The sequence below is a fragment of the Hirundo rustica genome, unplaced genomic scaffold, assembly GCF_015227805.2.
Source record: "Hirundo rustica isolate bHirRus1 unplaced genomic scaffold, bHirRus1.pri.v3 scaffold_329_arrow_ctg1, whole genome shotgun sequence".
Lineage (NCBI taxonomy): Eukaryota > Metazoa > Chordata > Aves > Passeriformes > Hirundinidae > Hirundo > Hirundo rustica.
The window spans coordinates 29,391-36,754 of record NW_026690375.1 but is presented as its reverse complement, the minus strand read 5'-3'; the positions used below and the strand labels follow the sequence as shown (position 1 = coordinate 36,754).

General features: G+C 50.1%; 1 long non-coding RNA gene across 1 annotated transcript; it reads left to right on the top strand.

The window, feature by feature from the left end:
* The first annotated feature begins 4,795 nt into the window (after positions 1–4,795).
* LOC120747945 (uncharacterized) lies at positions 4,796–6,877 on the top strand. Its single transcript, XR_005699237.2, has 4 exons — positions 4,796–4,987; positions 5,396–5,480; positions 6,047–6,124; positions 6,798–6,877. It is a non-coding gene; the product is annotated as an uncharacterized LOC120747945 (long non-coding RNA).
* The last annotated feature ends 487 nt before the right edge of the window (positions 6,878–7,364 follow it).

Genomic DNA, 7,364 nt, shown 5'->3' with positions numbered 1-7,364 from the left:
CTAATCTGCATTGATTCTTTGGGGGAGTCGTGTTGGTCCTCTGTCTTTTAGCTCAGTTTCATGCAGTGCAAAAGCTCGTATCATGGGAAGATTTGTCGAGTGGGTGACGAACGGCCACATGGTGAATGGAGAATGAATACGGAATATGGAGAACGGCTTTTTCTTTGCGTGTTAATTTATAGTGGGAAAGGACTTGAGGGATGCTTGGGAATTTACCTTAATTTATGAGAAACGGCACTGAAGAACTTCCAAAGCATGCTTTGGTCAAGCAAGGAGACTTTGAGATCACTGAGGACCGGTGCTCCGTGCAGCAGAGCAGTTCTGGAGCCGCGACTGCCACGGGCACGGCGCCGTGGTCAGGGTAGCACGCTGGCAGCCGGCTAGATGCAGCCAGGGTCCTTGCCCTTTTTTGCCGCCGTCTTTGGAAGGTCGAGTGGCAGCACTGCCCCCGAGCTCACAGCCCGGGTCTCCCATGCGCGGCGGGGACGGGCCCGGGGGGAGCTGCAGTACCAAGCCGTGTCCACAGGGCGGCAGCACTGCCCCCGAGCTCACAGCCCGGGTCTCCCACGCGCGGCGGGGATGGGCACGGGGGGAGCTGCAGTACCGCTCTGTGCCCACAGGGCGGCAGCACTTCCCCGAGCGCACAGCCCGGGTCTCCCACGCGCGGCGGGATGGGCACGGGGGGAGCTGCAGTACCGCTCTGAGCCCACAGGGCGGCAGCACTGCCCCCGAGCTCACAGCCCGGGTCTCCCACGCGCGGCGGGGATGGGCACGGGGGGAGCTGCAGTACCGCTCTGTGTCCACAGGGCGGCAGCACTGCACCGCGCACACAGCCCGGGCTCGGGGACAGGCAGAGAACGGAGACAAAAAAGAACGTGCCCAAAAATCCTGTCAAAGAAATGCCCCAAAAGACCCCCAAGCGCAAGTACCAGAACCCTGCCACTCACCAAATTCAAACCAAAAAGGCTTTGATTGTAGGCTATAGATCAAATATTTAGTATTTATTATGTTTATATTTATCATTACCGTTTATTTTTTATTCATGTCTATGTATCTTATATATATTTTAATATACATAGCATGTCATAATACAGATTGTATTTATTTATATTACTGATATTATTTTTTGTATTTTACATTTCTCTTTTTATTAATTATACTTACCTATTTTTGTATTGATTTTTAAAAATTTGTTGATATTTCAAATGATATTTTAAATTCTAGGAATTCATTAACCTAACACATCAGAACAACAATTAATTAGAATTAAATTAGCCTGGTTTTCTAAAGGGTAAAGATAGCATTCTCATTAAAATAAGATTGGCATATTGTCTCTTTATATGGGTTTTTTTTCGGGTGGGAGGGGTTGTTTGTGGGGGGTTTTGGTTTTTTGTTTTTGTTTTTGTTTGCTTTGTTTTGGATTTCTTTGTTACTAAACAATGAGGTTTGGAGAGTTACAGAATAAAAAAATCTACTTCCTTTTATTCCTACCTCTGAAATACACCCCGACATCAAGTTCCTGCTGCTAATACTCTGCATGGGTAGAATGAGACCTGTTAGGGGATAAAAAGGAAAAAAACGGCACCGTGGCGTTCACAGCTTTCTCCGTTCGGGTTCTTCAATGGAGCAGAAAATACAGAGGTTTTGCTCTCGCTCCCGATTCTATCCAGACCTTCAGTGGCCACGGATGTCATTTTCCAACTTCTTTGTTGCCAACAGCCAGTCTGCCACATACTTGGGGTAAGAAAGGGGGGGAAAAAAAAAAAAAACACCAAACCATGAACAAATTAAATTAAATTAAAACAAATTTAAAAATAAATAAAAGAAAAAATTAAAAATAAAATAAGATTTAAAAGTAATAAAAAGAAAGTAAAAAATAAAAGAAAAAGAAAATAAAAAAATATATTAAAGACTAATGTTAAAAATTAAAAGAAAAAAAAAAGTAAAATAACATGAAAATAAAAATTAAATAATATTTTTAAAATTAAAAGTAATTAAGAAGTAAAGAAATAATAAAAAGTAAAAGAAAAAAATAAAAAATAAAGATGGAAGAAATAAAATATAAAACCTTTGTAAAGATACAAACAAATAGCATAAAAAATAAAACTCAACAAAATTAAAGGTAATGAACAAAAATTATAAAAAATCAAAAAGTAAAAAATAATAGTAAAAAATAGAAGTTATTAAAAAGAATAAATAAATGCAGCTCTGTCCTCCTGCCACTGCCTAACACAGCTCCGGGAGTATCCTGGACTATGAAGGGATAGGGAAAACAAACCCAGTGCCCCCCAGAAAAGAAGGTTTTTAGCCAGTTCCCAGTTTTGCTCGGAGACAAATTCTATTTGAGCTGGTTTTTGCCGGGCCGAGCTGAGCCTCGGCAGGAGCCGGGAGCGGATTTGGGCCCGCAGCGGCACCGAAGGCGGGAGCGGCCGCTGCCGGGAGCAGCGCGGGCACGGCGGCGAGCGGCGCTCTCCGCGTGCGGTGCTGCCCTCTGCGGGCAGCGCCCGGTACTGCAGCCCCGGCGGTGGGCGGGGCCCCGCGGAGCGATGGCGCGGCGCAGAACGCGGCGGGAGCCGGCGCGGCGCGGAGCGGCGGGCAGCGGGCTCCGGCACGGGTCAGGGGACGCGGGGCTCCGCTCGCCTCTCCGCCGCGGTGAACTGCCCGGGAAACGACGCCGCTGGCGGCCCGGGCCCGCCCGTGGCTGCTGCGAAAGCGGAGAGGCGGATGCCGGAGTTCCTTTGGGATGATGGAGCGGCGCTGATCACGGACGCGAGGGCCGAGGGACCACATTCACCTGTGGCTTTCCAGGTCAGCGGGAACGAGAGGAAATGTGGAGCCGGGTTTTGGGGGCTGTGTGAAGATTCCTCCCCGGAGCGGGGTCACCCCGTGCGGATGAGCCGCAGAGCTTCGGTCGTTGGAGCGGGTGAGGATCTATTTCTACTCTGTAATTGTTTTTGCCGGGGTGGAAAAGGGGTGGTACGGGAGAAGGAGAAGCGTTCTGTTGCGCCGAGGTTGTTGTTGCGGGGGAGCCCGGTCCTTTATGTGGGAAGTTTTACTGAGGATGCTGTGCAAGGTAAATGGCCTTTTATGGCCGAGGTTCTGCTGCCGCTCCTGTAACGAGGGACCTGCTACTCTCTGTGGAATGTGTTACCGAGGATGTTACTGTTAGGAAAATTAACCCACAAACACCAGAGGCTTATGTCCAAAAAGGAGACAGAGGAGTCCTTTTACTTTATTTGAATAAAGGGAGAGGCCATGGGGCATTTCCCCTGGGGTCTCTCAGTTTTTCGGAGGATGCAGCCTCCTTTTTATCCTAATTTCCCAGCCATATTTCCTTCTCTCTTTCCCCACTGGCTGAGGTACCCCCCTAATTTTTAATTTTTATGGGATTGATGGGGTTTTCCCCATTGTTGCTTTCATCTTTCAATATTAAATTTCAAGGCAAGTATCTTCTTTTCCATTCATCAATCAATAGAATCATTCCCATTGTTTCTCTTATCTCTCAGTACTCATCTACCAGCAGACCCGGGGCTTGTTTGTAAAGGCAAATCTTGTCATTCCTCTGATTACAAATACCTGGGCTTAACGTGGGAAGTTTTAGGGAGGATATTGTTACAAGAGAAACGGTCCTTGATGTGCCAAGTTTTGCTTTCCTGTCCAAAAGCCTTGGGAATGCTCAGGAACGCAGCCTGGGATACTGGACCTCTGAAACGGGTCCCGTTTGGTATAAAACACCCATTTGTTAGTGGTTCGTGTTTTTTCTGCCCTCGGAGGATGTGAGGCCGGCTGCTCAGGTTGGTGTCTGGGAAGGGGAGAGTGTTCTGGGTCCCAGGGCTGCTGCTTTGGGGCGTGATGCAGAGCCCAGCGATATTCCTGCTGTGCAAGTGTGGGAGGGAGTGGAACAGCAAGCGGCAAAGCTGGGATTGTGCTCCTTAAATCCTGGAACACCTGGGTTTGAGTTCCATCAGCCAGAGGAGGGAGTGAACCCTGGTGCCAGCCATCCTGGGGGCTTTGGACGGCTCTTAGCATCTTCTCTGTTATCATTTGCCTTGTGTGGTTCTCCCTCAATCAGACAAGGCAGCAAATGAAGCAGGAGGGGGAGCTCGTTTTGTTTCTGCAAGCTCCAGGCTTGGGGCAGCTGCAGAGCAGTTTGGTTTCAAATAATCCTGCCCAAATGCAGTCAGCTTGAAGCTGTCAGAAAACGAGAAAATTTTCATTTTGCCTTTCTCACCTTGTTTCCAGGCGCTGCCCAGGATGGACATCTGTGGTCTCAGACAGCGATTCCCCAGGAGCAAGGGGAGCCTTGGCCTGGCCTGCATGGCTCAGGTGGGTGTGACAGAATTGGGGCGGCCTGAGCAGACACAAACGGCCGTCTGAGTTCCGCAGTGCCTTGAAACCTTTCTCTGCCAGCTTTTGGAGGGGTTTCTCTTTGGGATTTTGTGTGATGCAGCATCCCGGGTGTTCCTCCCTTTGTGCAAAGTCCAAGGGTAAAAGATTAAAGAACTGACAAGTGGGGCCTGGGATGAAAATGTTGAAATTAGGCAAAGAGTGCGATAAGAAAAATGAGCATCCTTTTAACGTCTGAAATAGCTGGGAATACCAATGCTGTAAAAGGGCGCTCTTATGTTTGAATCGGCATCACCTCTCATGGATAAAAGCCCATAGTGAGCAATCGGAGCAGAAGCGTGAAAGCCGGGACGCTTTGACATCCGCAGGGGACTTCATTGTCTTTTCCTTCTCTCTTTCAGGATGGGAAAAATCACTGAACTCCTCCCATCTTTGCCAAGACCTGTGGTGCTTAAGCAGCCAAAGCCAAGAGGCTTCGGCACCGGGGGTCTGCGCTGGAGGGGCTCCTGGTCCTGCCCACGCTGGGGGGTAAATCAGAGGGATGCGGGGTTCCTCTTTTCCCCTCTGCTGGGATGAACTGCCTGGGGAACGCCATTTCTGCCAGCCCGGTCCTGCCCGTGTCTGCTGGAGAAGGCAAGAGGTGAGGAGGCCGGAGTTCCTTTGGGATGATGGAGTTGTGGTGTTTGGCTGTGTCCAGAGGGGCGGGTTGGGCGTTATTTGTGCATCTAAGGACTGGTCTGGGGGTTGGGGAGCCCGGGGAGCCCGGCCCTGGCTGTATCCCCAGCTCTGCCAGGGGTGGCAGCTGGTGCAGAGCTGGGTGACAGCCTCTGGTTGGGCTGGGGGCAGGCACCGGCCCTGGCACAGATGCAGGGCACAGCTGGGAGGATTTGGGAGCAATGGGAGGAAAAATGAGGTGCTGGGCAGAGGGATCAGCCTGTGCTCGTGTCAGCGCTGCCGTGCAGGGCCCTGGGATCTGGGTAAAAGTCCAGCCCTCAGGATGTTCAGGGATGCAAGGTCTGAGGGACTGCGTGCACCCGTGGCTCTCCAGGTCAGCAGGAAGAAGAGGAAATGTGGTGCCAGACCTGTCTCATCAGCTTGTGCTTCCCTCTGAGGACAGAGAGTCTCTGGGCAAGGTGAGATTGCTGTGAGTGCTTGGATGAGCAATGCAGGGAACAGGGAGCTCGGAATCCCAGGTGCTGATGACCATTGCTTTAGGTCTGTTTGGTTTGCGTGTGTGAGGACTGGGATTTGGGCAGTTTTGGGGAAGAAAGAAAGGAATAAATCTACTTCCTGGATATGCAGTGGCGGACTGTGTAGCAGGGAAGGGGAGTCTTTATCAACTGTATCAATATTTCACCCAAATTAGGGGTGGAGCAGCGATGGGCATGGGTGGGTTTGGTTATTCACGGACGACCTTCTGTTATTCCTTGTGCAGCCTTTTCATTCTGTTGTGGGGTTTACTGTCCAGTACCTTTCTAACAAACCGTGTAAGAAGTTTAGATGAAGGATCAGCGTTTGGGTCAGTTCACTACAGAATCTTGCCAAGGCTGGAGGACTGGGGTGATGACTGCTCTCAGCAAAGGTTACTTATTAACACTGGCTGAGATTGGCCTCAGCGCAGGGTGGGAAAGCGAGGGTTTGGATCAGGAATTCTGCAAACGAGGCCTCTGCGTGATGGTTGATTTCTCGTGTGTTTCAGTGAGCCGGGGCTGGCACAAGGACTCGTGCAGGTACTGACCTGGCACCGGAGCCATTGCCCTTTGGAGCCATTTTAAAGGTGTCCTCCTAGAACCTTTTGGAGGCTGTTTCTGGAATTCCGTTTGTAGCTGGATCTCACTCCAAGTGCATCAGGTGAGGGCTGTGACCTCTCCAGACTGGTGCTCCCCTTGGTACACACTGGGGCTGGAGCAGGTTTTCCAGGGAAGCAGAGATCACTGGGGAGTGCTGCTCTGGAAAGCAGGGAAGGGACCTGCTGGGAGTTGCTTTTGCAAATCTGACATGAAGTTTGCAAAACCAGCACAAAATTCGAATCCCTAGGGATTTTGTGGAGGAGGTGTTGGTCACCCTGAGAACTGGACGAGAACAAGCTTTCGTGGTAGGAGAGCCTGAGGTCTGTAAATCCTGGATTTGGTAAGATCCGTGTGGTTAAAATCAAGTCACGGCCCCAGGGGCCGATGGTTTCTGCTCATTCCTGTCCCCAGCCTGGGGAATCAGAGATAATTTCAGAGTAATTAGAGATTTTAGAAAAATACAGCTAAAAATCTGATCTCTGTCCCCCCTAAGTTATCCCAGTTTTTCTCAGCTAGGAGCTGCAAGGAATTCAGGCAGGGGAAACAACATCAGGGAACAGCTGTAGATTCAAAGGCAGAAAGAGAAGATCTTCCAGCAAAGGGGAAAGGTTTCAGAAAACATTTCTGCAGTCTAATTAATATTTATTTCTGATTCCCCAGTGAGAAGAACACAAACTCCCAGCCATTCAGGCCTGACAGTTCCCTGCAGCGAGAGCTCAGCACACATCCACAAAAGCAAGTCTAGTATCTGAAAGAGAAAAAAGAAAGACCAAACCAGAAGAAAAAGGTGATTTGTTTTGCTTCGACGTTATTTCAAGTTCCCTAAAGCCCAAGCAACATTTGCTCTTGATTTTGATTGGGTGAATCATGAGCAGTGGGCATAGGTGATGCCATTCGTTTATCTGAAAACCCGGTGGAATTGGGAGGGGACACAAGAACTGCTTGTGTAGGAAAATGTGAGAGGATGCCAGGAGGAATGGGGTGGCATTTTTGAGGGAATTGCTGAGGTAATTGAAGGGAGCCCGGCAGACAATTTCCCTGGGAAATCCGAGGCCCCACGGGTCCACGGCCGGGGCTCTCTGGGGGTAGCGGCGAGGGCTCGGCGCTCGGGACTCGCTGTGTCCTCCCTCCTGGGCAGCAGCTGGTGGGGAAGGGATGAGAGGAGGCTGGAAAGAGCGAGCAGAGGAGTGGCCTCAGGCTGGAGAGGGGCAGCAGAAAGGCACCGTG